The sequence below is a fragment of the Anas acuta genome, chromosome 21, assembly GCF_963932015.1.
Source record: "Anas acuta chromosome 21, bAnaAcu1.1, whole genome shotgun sequence".
NCBI classification, from domain to species: Eukaryota; Metazoa; Chordata; class Aves; order Anseriformes; family Anatidae; genus Anas; species Anas acuta.
Window position 1 is genome coordinate 5060849 of NC_088999.1, and position 19581 is coordinate 5080429.

Here is a 19581-nt window from a genome sequence, read left to right on the forward strand (position 1 = left end):
GATGTTTTGTGAGGTCGTCATCTCTGCCATTTGCCATCCTGTAATATTCCAGTGTCCTCTGCTGTAATTTCTTCTATAGTAAATAAGTATAATGAACGGATTTAACCGTCTGTATTTTTAAAGTTGTCTGAAATGTGATTTAGTGGCTGGGAAAAGGAAGCCTTCAGAACATACATTTTCATATTGCCAGTGTGTATTCCCCAGTCTAAAAATAGTTTCTGGTTCAGCATCCACTACAATTGGAATTACAGCTATTCATTTTCAAAACTATTTTGATTACTGACTCTAAAATTGTAGAGTGGGTTAATATATCATAAAAGCAAAATAATCATATTTATTCATACTTTTTAGTTATTTTTTTAGAGAATATATGCTTACATACCACTCCAACAGAGAAGATACTGTGTTAGTCCTCAATTAAATTCCAGCTGTACCTGAACAGGATTAAGCTCATTTAAGGCATCTCAAGGCATTGTGGCCACGATTCTATTTCTTTTTAGGTGTGAAAGAGCCAGGCATTGCCAGCAGAACTGCAATAACACCTTTGCAGACCTGGGTAAGCTTTGCAATGACACTGCTTGTCAGAACTTCAAGGAGTTCAAGGCCCTGGCTTACACTACATTTGGTGCTTTAACCACTCTGATGACTGACGGGCGTGCGTTACAGTGCTGGGGTATTTGTGTTTAGTAGGGATGCAGATGATGGTCAGTGTTGATGCGTTTTCACACCCCTGCCTGTCTGCATGCTGTCCCTGCTTTATTACACGTGCTTGTTGCCTTGGATGCTGGCAGTTTTCAGATGTGCTTGTGATAGCTAGCTGGAGCATTTCCTTCCTTGTGAGAAAGCGCAGGGTGTTACTGCTGCATGGCAAGGTTAATCAAAAAATAATCTGCAGTTTTTGTCAAAGATAAACATGGAAGTTTAGTAGAGGATTTTAAGTCTCTACAGAATGTGTTCCCTAACTAGTTCAGCAGAAGGGACAACCAGAGCATTTCCCTTTTGCTGTGGTTGTACAAAGCTCCTGGAGGTGGTGCTGTTGAACAAACGCATAATTCAAGGCTGCCTATCGGTTCTGCGAACCGAAGCAGGAGCAGCAGTGCTGAGCTTCAGAGCTGGCCTGGAGTTGTATCAGCTTCCAGTATGTGCTGGCAGATGGTGCGTCTGTGTGTGTGTCTGTGCGTGTGTGTAAAATGTTGTGGGCTTTGGGGTTTTTTAAATGCATTTGGAACTGGCTAATTACATAGAAACTTGAACCTCTGATGCTGAGAGCTGCTTACAGTCACTCTCGGTCTAGCACGTTAAGATTTCTCATCATATAACTGCACGAGGGACTAACTGCTTGCTGCTTGTAGGAAATGAGTAAGAAAGGCAGAACCGTGTGTGCGTGCTGTGGTGCTCCAGGATTTAGTCATGGGTGTAACTCCCTGTGTAGCCCAGCAATCAATTCAAAAATTATTTTCAGTAATTCTGGTGTTTTTGTACTCCATATAAATGGAAATAGTAAAGCAGGGTCATTTCTGACACAGGAAACTTTAAGTTTTGCACCAGCCCTTTGAGAGCTGGCATTTTGTCCCCAAATTGGGGCCAAGACAGTTACCAGGTGTGAATGGACTTGGGACCCATGGAAAATTTAATTGTTGGAGAGTTTGAAGGCCTGGTGCTTGTAACCCAAAGACACATGGAAACTTATGAAACTAAAGGGGCCTTAAAAAAAAAAAAAGGCACCACTATATTTGGCAGCATGGGGGAATGTAATTTGAGATTTATGAGAGAATCTGAAGTGTATTTCCTAGCTTCTGTGATGCAGAAAGAGCTTCTCTTTCATCCCCTGGATTGCTTCATAGGAAACTTTGCTTTAGGTGTTCACAGGGTTGACTTTTCTTTAATTACTGTGATACTGTAATATGGGAAAGGTCTGTAAAGCCAGAACCGTGCCAATTATGGTACACCTTACACCTGAAGTGATAATCAGGAGACCTTAGGAAGAACGGAAGGAAATCTTGCTTTGACAGCCGAGTTCTCAGGCATGGGTTGCGTGGACAGGTATCAGGCAGAGAAGGGAAGGAAAGGAGAGCCTTCCAGCGTGAGCTGGACATGAAGCAAGTACTCCACGTGGGTGCAACATTTAGATCCCCTTCAATGCTGGGAGCAGGGATGGCCTGGTTGTAGGTGGTATCCTGAGACTTCTTTTGTCACAGAAAAGTTAGATAGCCTTGCAAGTTAGACCAAGATACTGGCACAGCTAAATGAGATCCTTACTGCAAGCATATCTGCCAAGATCCATTTTATTGTTTTATTTTTAAAGACTTCAGTTTCATTATCCAATATCCTGATATGGCAGGCAGCTATGTCATCTAATCCCATACTGGATTTGGTGATCTCCTTTTTCAGAAACAAACAAACCAACACACAAATATGTTTCCTGGGTTGGTTGCTATTCAGAAATGTGTTCCTCTGGTAGGATTTAAAAACAAAACAAAACAAAAAACTTTCAGTATTGATTATTTTTTATTTTAAAGCAAGTTGTCTTTGATCTGATCAGCTTTCTCAGCTTTCTTGTTATTTGACTACAAAACCCTCACTTCATTTCAGCCTTTTCTCGCAGCAGAACTTTTTGAAGTATTTCTTTGACTTGGTAGCCCTTTTGCACTCGTATCAGATGGTAGCTCAGATGTCACTGAACTTAAACTGTCGTTCAAGGTCAAACGAAGTAGTCCACCAATGTGCATTTACTTGCAGTTCACTTTTGAAAATTCACATAAGTCGCTTTCAAAAGAGCAAAGATGGGCACATAGAGTAAAGATGTAAATATTACAAATAACGAACGGCCTGCTTATTTTTAACTTTCAAACTGCCTGTCTTCTCCTGTTCTCTAGGACTTGTCAACAAATCCTTGACTCTGAAGTAAATGGCTTCTAGCCAAAGCAGTCTCTGATCAAATTCAGTTTTAACAGTTGCAAAGAACAAGCGCTCTGGGCACCGAGATGCTCTGAATATAGACACGCCAAGAGACCTAAAGAAGTGCACAGTGCTAAATACACCGGGAACTTCCACGATTTCTTCACCAGATGCACTGCTAAATAACATGGGTGCTTCAGCCTTACTGCAGCCTCTAGTTTTGCCAGTGTTTAGTGCAGGGCTCCTTCCTCCCGTGCGCTGTTGGGACAGGAGCTGACCTCCCTGCCCCCTGAGAGCCATCTCTGAAGCTCTTGGTGAAGGAGACAGCAGTTGCTTTGCTGCAGGCCAGCCTTACCCCAGCCCACCCCACCCTTTTTTTCCCCAGTGTTGTCCTCCGAAGGAAATGGGAGTAATTCTGTTCACAGCTGAATAAATCTGTCACTTGTGGTTTGTGCAGCGTGCTCCGCTAGAGGTATGGGTAAAGTTAAAATCTGTACAGCTCATGAATTGGAAATCTAGTCACTTCTTCAACGTTGCTAACAGAAAGCGTGCTTGGGTTTAAACTCTTACGTGCATCATGTTACAGAATTAGTTCCTAAAATAAAAGAGAAAGTTAAATGCACTTTATCCAACAGATTTTAGTAATTTAATTGGCTTACAGTAGGTTCTGATATGCAGTGCTGCCAAAGCCAGACTTAAACAGGAAAACTTTGGAACTTAATTTCCCATTTCTGTGCTTCCTTTGGAGTTGTTTATACCTGTGCAAAGTCATAAAAGTATGCCTGGGGGAATGACGGTTCTCTATTCCATTGATTGCATTGATGGAAGTTACTCTGCCACGGAGTGCATAGCAATGAGGAATATTCTCTCATTTTTTCCTAATTTCTTTCTGAGAGAGGCCATTTTTCAAGAGGTATTTCAATGGATGTTTGGCAAAGGACATGCTAATTCTTAAAGATAACTTTTCATTAGTTATTTCTGTTATTCTTACAAATTATTGTTACATATGCTTATTAATGGTTGTATAGACAGGCTGAGAGCTGTAGTTTTAATACAGACTTCCTTGTTATTTTCATTCTTCGGTATCCATAAACTTGTGTGAAGTGTAAGTAGGCAAAGTTGAAGCACTGAAACGTGTTACGGAGGTATCTAAGAATTGGTGTTAATGACGTTGAAGTTATTCTGATAGAAGTAATACTCTAAGTAATACTCTATTATGTAATACTTTATTATGTAAAGGGTAAGTTCCCTATATAGAGAGAGCAAGAGAATGCAGGCATAGACTGTCCAGAAACTCTTATTCTTGAGAATTTTTGTCCTTGGAGATTTAGTTAATGTGGAGGGTAGGAGGGTAAAGCAAACCTAATAAATGTAACAGGTAATGGAAGCTTGGGGATGGAATAGGCAGGTGTTTGGGGAGAGGAGGAGCTGGATAGCTGCACTTGTCAATGCCTTGAGAAAATGGGTTTCCTGCTCTGAACTGTGCTTGAGTGTTGTAGAGGAGGCACCGGGATGGAGTCAGCCCCTGCAAGGGCACAACTGGTTCTTGTTGAAGCTTTGTGTTTGTGGAATCCAGGAGCTATGTTTAAATCTCTAGTATTTAAGCATTCTCTGTGCAGTCTTTAATTGTAGGCTACTGTACTAATGCAGGGCTTATCAGAGCTTGCCATTTTATGTGTGTTCTTTGGTATGCGGGGTTACTAGGGCTGGAATTTGATCAAGAGAATCCTGAGACTGCAGATCCTGTCAATTCAGTGCCTTATTTGCAGTCTGTTAACAGTGGGCAGCTGCTGCGGTTGTATGTAGGTGTATTCCTATTAAAATACTGGGAACTTTCTAGTTGGAAGTGAGAGAAATCAAATCCCTACTGAGAAGCAGAAATTATTTAATTGAACATAATATGTATTTATTACATTAACCACTAAAGCAGATCACTGATGTTTTATTCAGTGCAAGATTTACCAACTACTGAAATACCAGGCGAGTATCTGAGAATGCCTAATTCAAGAAAACTAATTGAATCATGGTGTTTCAAATTACAGTATTAGATTATTGACAGCTCACGCTAGAGGGAGACAGTCTTTAGGATGCGGTGCTGTAATGAAATACCAATCCCAGGAGGTACATAGGAGTAGGAACTGAAACATCTAGGTGTACACAACGTTTCTTTCTGGCTCGCTGCCTCTCTGTTAGAGATAGGCAAGCAGTTGTTTGAGCAGCAAGGGATGGTTCAGCACAGTGATCTTTTCAGGAAACTTGGACTGGTGTCTATCTTTATAGGTAAAGCTTGGCATTATCCAAAATGCTTCAAAAATACGTTAGCATGGGCACTGGAGATGGTGTAGAGGGTACAGGCATCCTGGGCTGGGTCAGAAGTGGCGTGGGCACAGTGCTCCTTGAGCACTGTGTTCAGTCTCAGGCTCTTCTCTAAAAGAACAGCATTTTGTTGCTTGAGCATGCGCAGAGAAGAGCAATGAAGCTGGTGAAAGGACTGGAAAATGAGTGAGGAGGAGCAGCTGAGGGAACTGGGGCTGTTTAGTCCACAGGAGAGGAGCCTGAGGGGAGACCCCATCGCTCCCTGCACTGCCTGGAAGGAGGCTGCGGTGAGGAGCTGGTCTCTTTTCTCAGGTGACAAGTGGTAGGACTGGTCTCACATTGTGCCAGGGGAGGTTTAGATTGAAGATTAGGAAGAATTTATGATGGAGAGGGGAGCCAAGCATTGGAATGAGTTGCCCAGGGAAGCAGTGGAGTCCCGATGCCTGGAGGCAGGAAGGGATGTGGTTTAGATGGGGCTCAGCAGGTCGTATTTGGTGGTGGGGCTTGCCCTGACCGAGGTGCAGGACCTTGTGCTTGGCCTTATTAGACATCATGAGGTTTGCACAGGGCCACCTCGCAGGCCTGTCCAGGTCCCTCTGGATGCCCTCCCTTCCCTCCGGTGTGCCGACTGCAGCACACAGCTCGGTGTCATCAGCAAACCTGCGGTGGGTGTGCTCAGTCCTGCTGTCAGTCCTGCCAAGAAGATATTAAACGGCACCAGTCCCAGCCCCTGAGCAACTCCACTCATCACTGATCTCCACCTGGACGCAGAGCCGTAGAGCACAGCTCTCTGAGTAAAACCATCCAGCCAAATCCTTACCCATCAACTCAGGCCTCGCAGAAGTCTACTTCATATTAAAGTTATTTGAGAGTTCTAAGGTGAAAGGCTAATGTGTTAGCTTTTATGAAAACATGTCTGTTCCTTCTCTTACAGTGCTGCGAGCTAGTTCACCACAGCTCAGGATTGTAATTGGCATATTTGGTCCTTTGGCTGGTGGAGACTTATTGCAGAAGTGACAGTAACAGCTTTCAGGGAGGATGGAGCCAGACGATGTACACAGCTGTCAGAGCCTGGTAGAGCAAAAGCCGCGTTCACTCTGGAGGCAGTGCTTGCCCATCTTTGCAGCCAACAGGGAAATGACCAAGGGCAAGACAAAGCCTCAGGTGAGGAAGGAAATAGTATTACAAATTCAGGCCTTTTGGAAATGCAGAATCATTAGAGGAAAAGAGAAGAATGAAAGATGTTTGTGAACTTTTTTTTTCCCCATGCACAGAGATACAAGGAAAAAATGTTTTTATTCACAGACTGAATTAATTACCTGGAAAATTAAGTTTGTTTCTGTACCCCCTGTTGCCACCCACAGCCTGTACGTGAGTGTACAGCACAGTGTGTCAGATTAACACGCACAGACGTGAGGTTGTCTTCTAAACCCTTGCACCTGTGAAGCCTGAGATCTTACAGTCACCTTGGTGTCAGAAGCAGGCTCAGAATTGGTTATGGTGGGAAAGCCCTCAGAAGAAAGGTGACTTGGTGCTCTGTATTGGTAAGACTGATGGACATAATAAGGGAGTGTTCATGAAAATATGGAAATACTGTCATGAATGTCCCAGAAGAGGAGTGGGAATAGAGAATTGATGAAGAAAGGACAGCAAATGGTAGGTGGGATCAAGTGTGAAGCTACGTGCTGATGCACTGCCTGGAACTGTCAGCTGTATTAGAGAGACAACGACAACCAGCCATTTCTTCGTCGACACCGCTAGGAAGAATGAGCGCTCTCATTCTTACTCTGACAATGGGGACTCCCTTGATTATGTCGAGAGGCACCTCAGACCTCTTTTTTTTGGTATTCAAATCAGATAATTTGGTTATATGTGTTTGTCCTTTCAAACATTCATCTCTATTTTAGGAAAGAGACTGTTCTGGCATGAACTTGTTGTGGTGATTTTTATAGGAATTAAACAGCAGAAGCTCACAACAAATATTGTAGTGTACTCAAATGTGAATGAATCCCATTCAGAAGAAAAAGAAGACAATAAAAAACCCTTGTGTTTTTCTATTATAAGCATTACACATTCTAAGACGTAGGCACTGGGACTCAGGAAAATTCTCCGGATCGTCCAGGTTAGGCACTTAATTCTTTATGCTGAAAGAGTCGTGCACTTCAGTGGAAGCATCATCAGGACAGTAACACGTGCTCCAAACAACGTTCAAGGTTATCCTGAGAAGGTTCAGGTGCCCAGTCTGTTCTGTGAAACTGCATGGAGGCTATGAGCAATCCGGAGTAAGGATGTCTTGTGACTCCTGTTGAAGCAGCAAAGAAATTCCAGATCATGGATTAGATGTGGCTGGGGAAGTTGTGTGAAATATGAGTCCTGGTTTCTGGTCTTTGTTTCCCGAACTGCTTATGCATTTTACGTGAGGCACTACCTGGTATTAGAACAAGGCTACTAGCATCCTGTTAGGAATATTAACAAGAAAAGGAAAAATAATAGGCGTGCCATGTGCACGCTAGTAATGATTTAAAAACCTGCATTTGACTAATGTGATGAGCACTTCAGATGTGCAGTAGGAATATTTTGTTTTGGTCAAAGCAGAGCTGTTAGAAGACAAAATTTCAGGGGAAATACTCACATGCATGAATGTTTTGTTTTTCAGTGAAAAAGTTCATCTTTTTGGTTCGTCTTTCTTCAGCCTTGTCTTCTACCCCTTATCTAAGAAGGTCAAAGAAGGAAAAGGAAAACCCTATCGTGTTCTCATGAATTAAAAAAGAAAAGAAAAAAAAGCACTTGCAAGTAAATTTAAATGATGAAAGGTATGATTTGTAAATGTTCCAGAAGTTTCTGCTCTAATTAAAACAAAGGTCCTGCTGACTTGATTTCCTCTTAAGTTTACTTTGGTGCTTTGTATAAAAAGGGACAACCGTTGAAGATGATTCTGCTCCACCTTGCAAACAGAAGCTTCCTTGGGAAGAGAGCACAGGGTTAATAGTCATTTGGGTGCTGTTTCATTACAGATGCACTGTGTGTCCTTGTGGAGTTTGCCTGGAGCAGCGCTAGCCCTGCCAGCAGTCGTTCGCATCCAGTGTCAGGCTCCTGATTTATAGGTCTGTTTAAGTGAAGGCCATGCTTACTCCCAACACAGCCATTTGTTCCAAATCTTTTTCATTTTTTAACCACTTCAGAAGGATGCAGCTTTAGAGGAGCAAATACAGCAAGCAGAAAGCTTGCTATTGCTGACAGTCATGTGTTTTTCTTTGTAAACGGGCTGCTTTCTCACTGATCAGACCTGGAAAATGATCTAATACAATAAATAGCAGCATGGATTCACAGTGATCGTGTTTTCATCTCTCTAATAGTCTTCTCTATCTGGCGTGCTTCCTTTCGGTGTAGCTAAAATACTAAACCTGTTCCGTTTCATTTGAGAAGCTGGCAGGGAGTTCATCGGTTACATTCTAAAGCAAAAAGGGAGAGTTAATAGTGATAATATGGGTCACCGTGTCCGTGTGCTTGTAGTTGCTATGCTGGCATCTTGATCTGACTTTGCCTTTTAGCTATAGTCCAGGTTTCTATGTGGGCTCTGTCAGATCTAATAGTGCCTACAAGGATAACTGAATGTATTATGCTACCCGTACCTCTGGTCTCATTCCTACCTGTGGTGACCTCTCTATTCTCTAGGTCATATGGCTGAATTCTGTAGTCTTTTATCCTTGTCTGTGGACTTCCAGATATCTGAAAGTTTCTGTACCTCTGCTACCAAAAGCCAAAAAATACCTGTATTATTGTGGAAAGAACTGGAAAGTTCACTAACAGCTGGGCCAGGGAGTGACCTAATGCAGAAGTTCTGATTTTGCTAATCAGCCTATCCTGAAGGTGAGCCTGTTCATTGATTTGTTACAGCAGTCTGGAAGATCTTGGCAGTAAGTAATTTGGGTCTTATGTAAATAAATGATACATGATCAATACTTTCAGAAGATTGAAAGGGACTTTGTATGGCTGATGTCTTTTCTTTGGATCTCTGCCCTCAAATAAATGCCACGGAGGATAAGCTGTTGTAAAGTGTAGTACCGATTCACAGCAGCTCTAAGCATCAGATGCTCAGCTTTTGAGTGTCGAGTCTTAGAATGACGGAATTTGCTGTAATCTAACTGCAAAATGTAGAGCTTGTTTCTTGCAAATAGTAAACGTGTTTGGGAGGGCTCAACTTTGAACAGTGGACGTTTGACAGTCTAGAGAGGCTGAGGTTGAGACTAAAAATTTGCAGAGACAGCAGGGCTTAGGGCTTGATAAACTGCCTTTGTTTACATGCAACTGTGCTATGCACAGTTCTTTCTGTTACTACTTTCACACTATCAAGATAGGAGGTGTTCAGAATACACATGTGCTTACAGGCTGGGGGATTTCTGCGTGTTTGCCTGGTTTAAAGCTGCCTTTTGATTCAGTCTGACAAGGGGTCACGAAACAGCGATCATCTGAGGAAGCTGCCTCGTCCCTATGGTGCTGGAAGCAACAGGCTTGAGGTAGTTGAATGGTCTTAGGTGATGGAAACAGCATAATTGAATTCCTGTGTATATGGGGACAAGAAGGAGAATGTCCTAAGCACTGGAATCAAGAGGTTTGGGATCTTGTGTTAGTGGTTGTGTGAAACTTGCAGGGAATTTTCTTACAGGAGAAGAATTGGGTAGATGGCTTCTTAGTGCTCCTATCTGTCTTGTTCTTGCTAAGGAGTCAGAGGTGAGTGGTATTAAGTGATCTCATTTTGGCTTATTTCAGCTGTTAAAGGAAGATCAGTTGCCAGTTATCAATCACTCACCTCTGTGCCGTGGCTGACAGGACGTTGGAGTCAGTCTCCCACTTGCAGCTCCTGCTGTCTGCTCACTAGCCCGACTGTTCTTTCAGAGGACAATGGTGGCAGCACCTGCTCAGACTAGTTCCAAAAACACAGGAACTTCTTTGTAATGCTGTATTCATTCTGATCTTCAAAATCTGACTAGATTGTGAAGAGGCTTACAATATTGTTCTAAAGTATTAGTTCTAAGGGTAGATTTTTAGACACTCTTGGTTGCTGTTATGACTTTCTGCTTACATATAATCTGAAATTAAAACCATTGGGCTCAAAAACACTGATAATATCTTTATTAAATCTCAAAGAGACTTTGTTAGGGTTATCATGTAGGTAGTTGTACTGTGGATGGAGCAGGGAGGCAGCAGTTTGGGGTCAGAGACTGGGCATTAATCCAGGTAGGATCTCTGCAGTACCTGTGGGGCAGCACAATGTGCAGCACAGAAGTTGTGCTGGCCCTGGTGGGCTGATAAATGATGTCAGGGCACATCGTGATAAGCCTAAATATCTCATGTCAGGATTATGAGCATTGCTAGGGAACTTCTCAAGAGCTATATTTTTCTTAGAGCTCCCTGTGTGTGTCTGTTCTATGGAGTGTACTGTTTTCCTTTCTTTTATTCTTTTCCCTTCTTTTTCAGTCTTCAGTGTTTTGTAGTTACGGGACTTCCTGAGCCAGAAGTTCAGTTGTTGAACCTAAAAGTCCTTGACAGGTTTCTCTGCTGATAATTTGTCTCCTTACATTTTGGACTGGTAACATCTTTTAACATACTTTGCAAAACACGATTCTGTTAAGAGGACAATGCTGAGAAATAGGTTTAGAAGATAAGTAGCTTTGTAAGTAAATAGTATTGAACATGTCTATTGTAAAGAAGATGCCTTTTTTGAATTGTAGAAAGATCCATACCCACAAGTGGAGTAATGCACAATACAGTCTGAATTAAGCTTGGGGCAAATGTCTGGCACTTCTGCAGTTCACGAGAGCACTTTGAAAATGAAGAATGTCAAGTGCTGAAAAATGCAAGGAAGGGGCTGTGTTAATGTCTTGGAGCATTATGAAAGAATAACTAAACTAATTAGGCATTTGGAGGTTTTATCTACAATTATCTTATGTCACTGTTTGTCGTTTCAATACAATCTGTTGAAGATTTCAGTGGAATATATTAATCAAACGTTAAGGTCTACATTTAAAACGTCACGAAGAAAACCTTTTTCTGTTTTAACACTGGAAGTGTTCTTTTACCAGCTTCAAGGTGGTAGAATGGTTACCTGCCTGCCTTCTGCCATCGTCACCATCCTCTGTCATCTTCAAAGTCCATTGTTTCACAGTGAACGCTTGCTTATATACCTGCATATTTTGACCCTCAAAAATTTACCTTCTGTTTGTTTCTGTGTGGCAGATCCATCTGATCCAAAGGTGTATGGGGGTGTTTGGTGAGCTTCCTCAAGATCGTGCGTTTCTATCTCCAGTTTAAAGTCTGTGGTCAGAATCCCACTATACTAAAAGCTCTATAAATAAGATTCTAAACCAAAATTAAGAAGTCAGTTCTAGTCTCATACAGCTTTTACAATATAAAAGGGATGTGATTGATGGCAGGTTTATAAAGCAAACTGCTAGGGAAGCAGAGGAAGTGAATGGCACAGTGCTTCTTAAAAAGGAAAAGGTTCATTATGACTGTAAACATAGGAATACTTACTGAATGTCTTCTAATAAAGGAAGAGTTTAGTTAGCAGCAAGCAAATCATGGAGTTTTGAGCTTTAAGCGGGGTCACTTGGACTCTAAATATATCACCCTTGTTACCAAACCTTCCTTCCAGTTGGATGTTTTATGGCCGCAGCTTTATTTTCAGAAGTCCCTGTTTTTTGTTGGTACCTCATCTAAGTATGAGGGAGTCAAACCCTTAGCCACTTGCACAGCTGTCAGTGTTCTCTATGGTCTTTACCTGTTAGCTGCTTCTTTCTGACCTTGGTTTGTATTCAGTTTGGAATTTTCACATTTATCTGCACTGTATTTACTGACCTTTTACCCTAGCTTTTTATGCTGTGAAGTATTATAAGCCATCTTGAAGTCCAAATACATTATGTCTGTTCGTCTTTTCCATCAGTTCTTATTGCGACTTTTTCATAGAAGTTAATCAGATTTGTTCAGCATGACCTACTATCTCATGATTTCCCGTTGTACCTCTCCCTGTGCATGTGTCCCTTTATCATTTATGTCACTTATTTCCCCGTTGTAATGACCGCATCCAACATACAAACCCAGTTTCCTTCAGCAGTAGTCATCTTTGCTTCCCTTCTGTTTTCTGTAGTGCTGCTAATGCTTTTTCCTCTGTTTCACTAATTTTTATATTCACCAGTGAATATAAAAACAGGACACAAATTGGTCCTGAACATGTTGGTCCCCCCTTTCTTTATGGGAGGAGGAATTCAGTCTGCTTGTAGAACACACATCTGATCTATCAAGGTATTTGAAATGTCCTGGCAGCCAATGGCCACACGGAAACCAAAATACTGCTAGTTAATCTAAACGCAGGCAATTTCCTAAGAGAGCTTCTGAGGGTCTGTTTCTTCTGTGTTGGTGCTGGGCCACGGATCAGTTCTTTAATCTGCCCGTTTGGAAATTCTGTTCTTGCCACTGGACCGTAGCTGTCGATGTTGCGATAAGCAGCACCACAGCGCCTGCAGGCGTGTTCCTTACCAAGTTGTCATCTGTTTTTGGAGTGCCTCGTAAAGGCTGCTTCGTGATTCCATTTCAAGTGGTTTTCTGATGCTTCAATTTGCCAAGCTGATGAAGTTGAAATACTGCTTCTTTCTTTGTCTTCGTCCTTGCCTTTAATATTGGATGTGTCTATCAAACCAGATACTTTCACAATGAAGATCTCTTTTCTTCCATGACCAGAAAAATCATTTTCTTACTTTGAAAGAAATACCTTGCTAATGGTGTGTCTGAGGTGTATAGAAGTGTAGAAGGCGTATCTGTCATTCCATGGGCCAAACTATATGTGCAGTGAAAGAGAAATGAAGTCATAAAAGTGTGTGTATGGATTTGTTGCTTTTTGATCAATATGGGGAGAGTACAGCTGTCTAGCTGTGGATTGCTGGCACCACGTGAGGATGTTTGCCTTTTATTGTCAGGATTTGATTTGGTATTTTGTTTGACAGGGACTTGCAGTAGGTTCCCTTTTTTGCAAGGATGGTTGGAATATGAAGGTCCCCAGCACAAGGTGCAATCTACTCATATAAGCTTCCTTGCCCTAAAGAGAGCAAGCAGTGCAAATGGAGCTCTGAAAAGATACAGCCAGGTGGAAAGCTTAGGGGAACCGCAAGAGTGGAAAAGTCAGAGCAGAGAGGTTCAAACCTATTGAATCCAGTCTGTCTGTCTGTTTCCATGCTCGTGCTCTTCTGTGTCTGATCCAGTCTTCTGTTGTTCCCAGCTTTTAACCTCTTAGCCCCCTGACTACCTTTCATGGGTTTATTTTTACACCAGGCAATACAGTACAGAGGAAATCACTTCGGGATATAGTCAGTGTATAAGGAATGAGTTTCTAGTGGTTCAGTGTTGATCTTTTAATAGTTAAATTGACGTTAATCATACTGCTACTGCATAAACATTTTAAATAGGTGTTTGCGTATAACTCATTTAGCATCCATAAGCAGACAATGTTTTCTTAGGTTTGTTTGTCTAATTTCTTAAACAATTTTTGGTCTGAAGTTTAAAGTCAGTTTACATTACTTAACTGTCACAAGCAGGGTATCATTTGGAATTGTTTGGTTCATGCAAGGTGCTCATTTTATTGATATTCACCTGCTTACCTAAGTTTAATTGTTTGTAGAATCATTAATTACAACTTAATTGCCAATATACTAATGGAACAGAAACACAGCGAAGAGTTGAACACAGCTCAAGCAAGCTTGCTTTTCTTAATTCAAGTGAGTATTTGTGATCCTGCTTTTCCAATATCTGTCCATTGTGTCTTGTGATACATGAATACTTAGGGAATATTTCGGTTAAGTGTTAGGAATGACTGAACAGTTTTGTTTTATTCTAGGAGTTCTTTTCATTCAGAAAAAAAATAATAAAAGCAGTGGTGTAGGAAGCTTATTTGTCTGCAGTCAGTATACACAAATGCTGTCTGCTTAACTTATGCTTATGTAATTCTCTGAATACTCCTTTACTAGCATACCATGAATAAGAAATTCAGTGGATAAGAAATAAAAATACTTCTGAAGGAAGTAGCTGTAATAGTGACCATTATAAAGGAACCTTCATCATTTCTTCTATTACCTGCACCAGTGTTTGCTAGTCAAAATAAGAGAGAATTGAAAAGTTACTATTTTTGGCTACTGAGTGCTAAATGTAGATATGACTTGACAGCAATTGCCTATTCCTTTCTACCATCAATTCTGATGCTCTGTTGCTCATTTATAAAGGTTTGGTTTGTAAGAAGATGCATTTAGCAGAAAATTCTTCTTCTTCTTTTAGAGCTTGTTTGCAGTATATTTGTCAACAATTGCTATTGAGTAGATGGGGTACAGAGAGATGAGAAATCTGGAGTACTTCCCTTGCTGAGGCATTGGCTGATCATTGAAAAAAATCTACAGAAGGTACAGAAAGCAATCCATGGTAACCTGGAATATTTAGAATGGGTAAATAAGAGCTTCACCCATGAAACTTATCTGGGAAGTCTGTAGAAGCCAGAGCAAACTGTGGACAAGTTGCTCTGAGTCTGAAGCCCCTTCAAAAATTAAAAAAAAAAAAAAAAAAAAGGACAGTCATCACTCATTTAAACTCTTAAATGATGCTGGTGCAAAGTGAGTGATGCAAACTGAGGAAGAGCTTCTAACACTGGATAAGAGCAACAAGGGAATGCCTTTGAAAAAACAATGTCGTGACTTTCCCTCTGCTTACTGCTGGACAGAGTGGGCTTTGCCTTGTTGTTCTGTAAAGGTCAAGTAGAAAGTGTAATGATGTAGTAAGAAGCATGAAGACTTCAGTTCCAATTATGAATCAAATAAAAATCAGAGACTATTTCCTCAGTCAGAACATTTGGCACAAGTCTTACGTCTGTAGCAGTGTCCTCCCTTCCAGTCAAGAGTAATGTGCCTTTGGGAAATGGCAAATAAATGATGAGTGTTGGAAATCATGTTGCCTTACCTGGGCAATGGTAACATCTTGCTGGAAATCTCTAATTGGTAAGATTTAGCCCAATCTCCTAGATAGTGCCATTTGCTCTGGGTTGTTGGTTGACCCCTGTAAACTGAAAGCAAATAAAGAGACTTCAAGTTAACTTTTGAATATTTCTAATTTTGGTATACTTCATTTCCATTTAGCTCTATTTTAAATATTTTCTAGCGAGGTTTTTGCATGTTGGTTGTATGGTCTCATGGACTTTTTTTCATGCTTTACATGTCAAAGTAGTAAGACAGTATTGTAGCTTTCCAGTTGATCTGATTTAGAATACAATTTTCCTCCTAAAATGCCCCCAGAGGAGAGAGAATAGTTGGACAATTCTATTCAGAAGAATTCAATTTATTTTATGTTTTCTCAGTATAAGATAATTTACTTTTTAGTGTGAGCTTTATTTTTAAATTGTCTGATCGGTAAAGTGTGCTAATAGATATATCTGCACGTTCCTTTTTTCTCCCTTGCTCAAGTACTTTATTAGAGAGGAAAGCCTCAAAGTGTAAAAATGACTCTCGTAATATTTCTGTACCACAGCTACGAGGAGAGCAGAAACAAAGGATGGAAATATTTAAAGCACAGGACTCTGGAGGACGCACTAGTGAATCCTGTATGTTGAAACAGTTCAGACTTTTAAGGCAGCAGAAGAAATGCAGTCTGTAGATCACAGTTACAAATTTAGAAGGATAAGTTGAGTTGTTTGTTTGTTATCCTCTCAATATAGGACAAGCAGCGCTACAGGAAAAGCCCGATTGAAGTTGACAGATCAGAGGAGGTGATGGGAAATGGTTTAGAGGAGGTTCCTTTGGCCACAGATTCTATAGGAATATGTGCAGAACTGGGGAGTTCGCTGCAAAAGATTTTGCCTCAAAAACATGTCTAATTTCATTTTTAAAACCCTTCCAGTGGAGGTGAAACTGTCTTGTATCTGTGTATTATTTAACCCCAGGAGGGTTTCATAATGGACATCAAAATAGATGAGTTGTGACAGACACTTCCTGAAGTCTGCAGTAGTGTTCGCACTCAGGATGCAGTGACCATCACTGCAGAGAGCTTCCTCTATTTCTTCTCAGGTGTCTGGGTAGGATACATTTGGTGTCAGTGAGAAGATTGGGTCATTATGCAAGCCTCTTCCACATTAAGGAAAAAAAGTGAAAAAGCCTCTCATTTAACCTTATCTATTTAAATGGAGACTACTTCACAGTACACATAATTGAAATGTTTGACACTGTAACACTAATTTGTAAAATTGTACCCCAGAATTTACTGGGTTCTTTTTGGTTGTTGTGAGTATATGTTGTATCTGCTTCATTGTCATCTTCACGTTAATCTTACATCAGATCAGCTATTCGAGTTCTGGTCATTTCAGCACTTCTTTTCCAATTCTCTGTCTGCGCTTGTTTCTTTTCTTCAGATACCTGTGATGTTTCTCATCAGCTTTTCACGAACATGACGTGCGTGCTGATACTCTGGTATTGGATGACTTGTCATACGGGCTGCTCCTTCTGCATTGCATCTTACAAAAAATGTTGAATTTCTTGCCATAATTTTACAAAATTCTGAACACTAGCTTTTAGACCAACTAGTTGTGTTTTTCTCATTTTTTTTTCAGTTCTTCATTTCCTTTCTTAATTGTCCTTCAGTGGTTAGTACAAGAAGCAATTTAACTTCATTTTTTTCCCACAGAGTTGTTATTCCTGTGTCCAAGGGATCTCAGCGCCCTGTTCATAAGGTGATTAATGAACAACTTGGCAATTTCTTTACAATTCCAGACGTGTCTTTGGGTTGCTGCAGTGTCCTGATATTATTTAAGATCTCATTCTTTTTAAAACTGCTGTCAGGTGCCCATTTGTTTTATTATTCCAGATGCTGTGTACAAATCGCCATGACGTTCCTGCGCCAAGATCTGTGTTCCATCACATCTGCAAATAACGAAGTTGCTTCTTTTTCTTTGGTTGTTAAAATAACTGCTGTTTGTCATGTAATATCGAATCATCTTTCATTTCTTTATATCTGTATTAGAAACCATTTACAGGTGAAGGTGGTGCTTTTGTAGGATGTTAAAGATGGTCAGGCTTCATCATTTTGTTCAAGTTCTTTCTCCCCTAAAAGGTAATAGCAAGTATCTGGCAGTAGTGGTGGTAGTTTCTCCTTTACTCCCTATATGTTGCTTTCCACCTGATTTTCAGCCTTCCCTTTTTCTCCCAGCCCTTCAGTGCCAACTTGCAGCCTTTCGAGTATCAGGTGTTTTTGGAGAAGTTGGTGGGTTCTGTAGGTGAGAAAGACAATGCAATTTGTATTTAAATGCTGAGGGACAAAATGTTTTGCTGACATAGACTATGGATTAAAAAAAATATATATTTTTTTAATGGATAAAAAAAAAAACTGAAGACATCAGATGCTGCTATATCTGCTACGTTTCAATAGGTTTTTAAGGTCAGCTTTCTCAGGACCTGAGTTACCAGTGGCTACCCAGACTGTTAATAATTGGTACTTGAACTGCACAGCAATTGGTGGAAAGTTAATGGTTTTGTCCTTTTCTTCTGGAATTGAAGAAAACCTCATATGTAAGTCTGGAATTAGCCTATCAAAGAGGGTTTCAGTTCCGCAGCTGGCACCTTCCAGATCGCTGACAACTTTTTTTCCCCCCCCTCTTGCAGAGCTAACGCAATATTAGTTTCATGTGATGGGGCCCGTTTAATATGCAGTGGAGAAACAGAACTACAAAGAATATAAGATAAGGTGGGAATGTTGAATATTCATTTTTCATGGTTGGAGGGTATTTTTCCTGCGATTCAGTTATTCAAATTAGCTTTGAATTGTAACTCCTATTTAAACAACAAAGACTTAAAGGAACATAACAAATTGTACCAGTTCTGTGAACTTTCCACAGGAAAAGCAGTCTTTTAAGCCTCTGTGAGAACTGGTATTTAGCAAAGGTTCTTAAGAGCATTTATTTACTGTCTTTTTTTTTTTAATTGATTCCTAGTAGACGAAGATATACTGTGAAGGTCTTTTTTTGTTTTATTATGCATGGTGAAAGTTTGATTAAAGTAAAGTAACCAGCTTCACTATTTTTAGAGAATCAGCTAGTAACCTAGTATTTCCTCTCTCCAGATTTCAGAATGAATGGAGTTTGTGCCATGCACGGAGATTGCTCACCAAGCCTAGCTTCCTGCAGTGCTCCCTAGGTGAATGTTTTAGGATGGCCCTTTGAGGACCAGTCTTGTTTTCTGCTTGCACCTTTCTGGCCACTTATTTTTCTGCTACTCTCTTCGAGAATTTGTTGTTGTCTTATGCTTTAATGTCCCCTTTGGTCTCCCTTTTCTTGGTCCTGTCATTGCAGCTGTGTCAGTGTTTCCCTCTGTGTAGGTATAAACCCAGTTATTCTTTTTGTGGGGATGTTCATAAATATAAGCTGCTTCTCATCTTGTCTGCCATGGGTAACTCAACATCCAGGCATACAGACGTGTGTGGGCAGATAAAATTGTTAATGCTTTTGTTTGTCATAGCTCCTCAATGTATTTAAATTCTGAAATGATGCACTTTAGTACATCTTTACTTTATATTTTTAAGTGGATTAAAATCCAACTTCCTCACCATTCCAATTATGTGCTTAAATATTTTCAGCCCCAACCTGTGGTTTTTCCGTAATTTGCCACCTGTAGAGAGACACCTGTTACAGTGAGAAGTCCTCGTGCTTAATTTCCACAGATTATCTGTCCTCCCCTAGGTTATTTCTGAGTTGGAATGTACTGCCTGACGTGAGTGATACTGTTCAACACTAAGACAAACTAGCCACAAGAATCTTCAAGCCCTTGGAGGTACATTTCCAAGGTCATTTTAACATCTAGTTAAGTATTCTTGCTACTTCTTTTACAAATAGGACTAAAAAAAAAATGAGACTTAGTATTTCCTAAAATGCTGGCCTTGAAATCAAACTATGTTTGGTTTTAAGATGTTTCTAGAGGACATTCTGATTTTTTTTCCAACAAATACATTTTCATTTTTGTTGTGTAGTAACATTAGTAACACTAGTGACAGAACTGATGGATTCTGTATGTGGCCGATGATAAAAGTTCAATTTGTGTCACTTTTAACTTGATCCCCATTTAATGAAATGAGAAAATTTCTGAAAATTATTGCAAATTAATAATTGTAAATTAATAATTTTAAAGTAATAAATGCACGGGATAGCTCCTTGTGCATTTGGTAACCAAAGGGCTTGCTGTCTTGAATGGAAAGGGTTTTTCATGACTGTTTTCACATCCGTATATGATTTTCCTTCATAGATTACTTGCTGTCTGCTCAGTTTCCAGTGAGCAGTATGCTGTGACAGAACCCTTT

The 19581-nt window shown here is 40.4% G+C and overlaps 1 long non-coding RNA gene across 1 annotated transcript in view; it reads left to right on the forward strand.

The window, feature by feature from the left end:
- LOC137843178 (uncharacterized) overlaps positions 1-19353 on the forward strand; it is a 66587-nt gene extending 47234 nt beyond the window's left edge. Inside the window, exons 3-5 of the long non-coding RNA XR_011089395.1 lie at positions 17662-17801; positions 17895-17976; positions 18352-19353. This is a non-coding gene — a long non-coding RNA (uncharacterized lncRNA). The remainder of the gene's footprint in view (positions 1-17661; positions 17802-17894; positions 17977-18351) is intronic.
- The last annotated feature ends 228 nt before the right edge of the window (positions 19354-19581 follow it).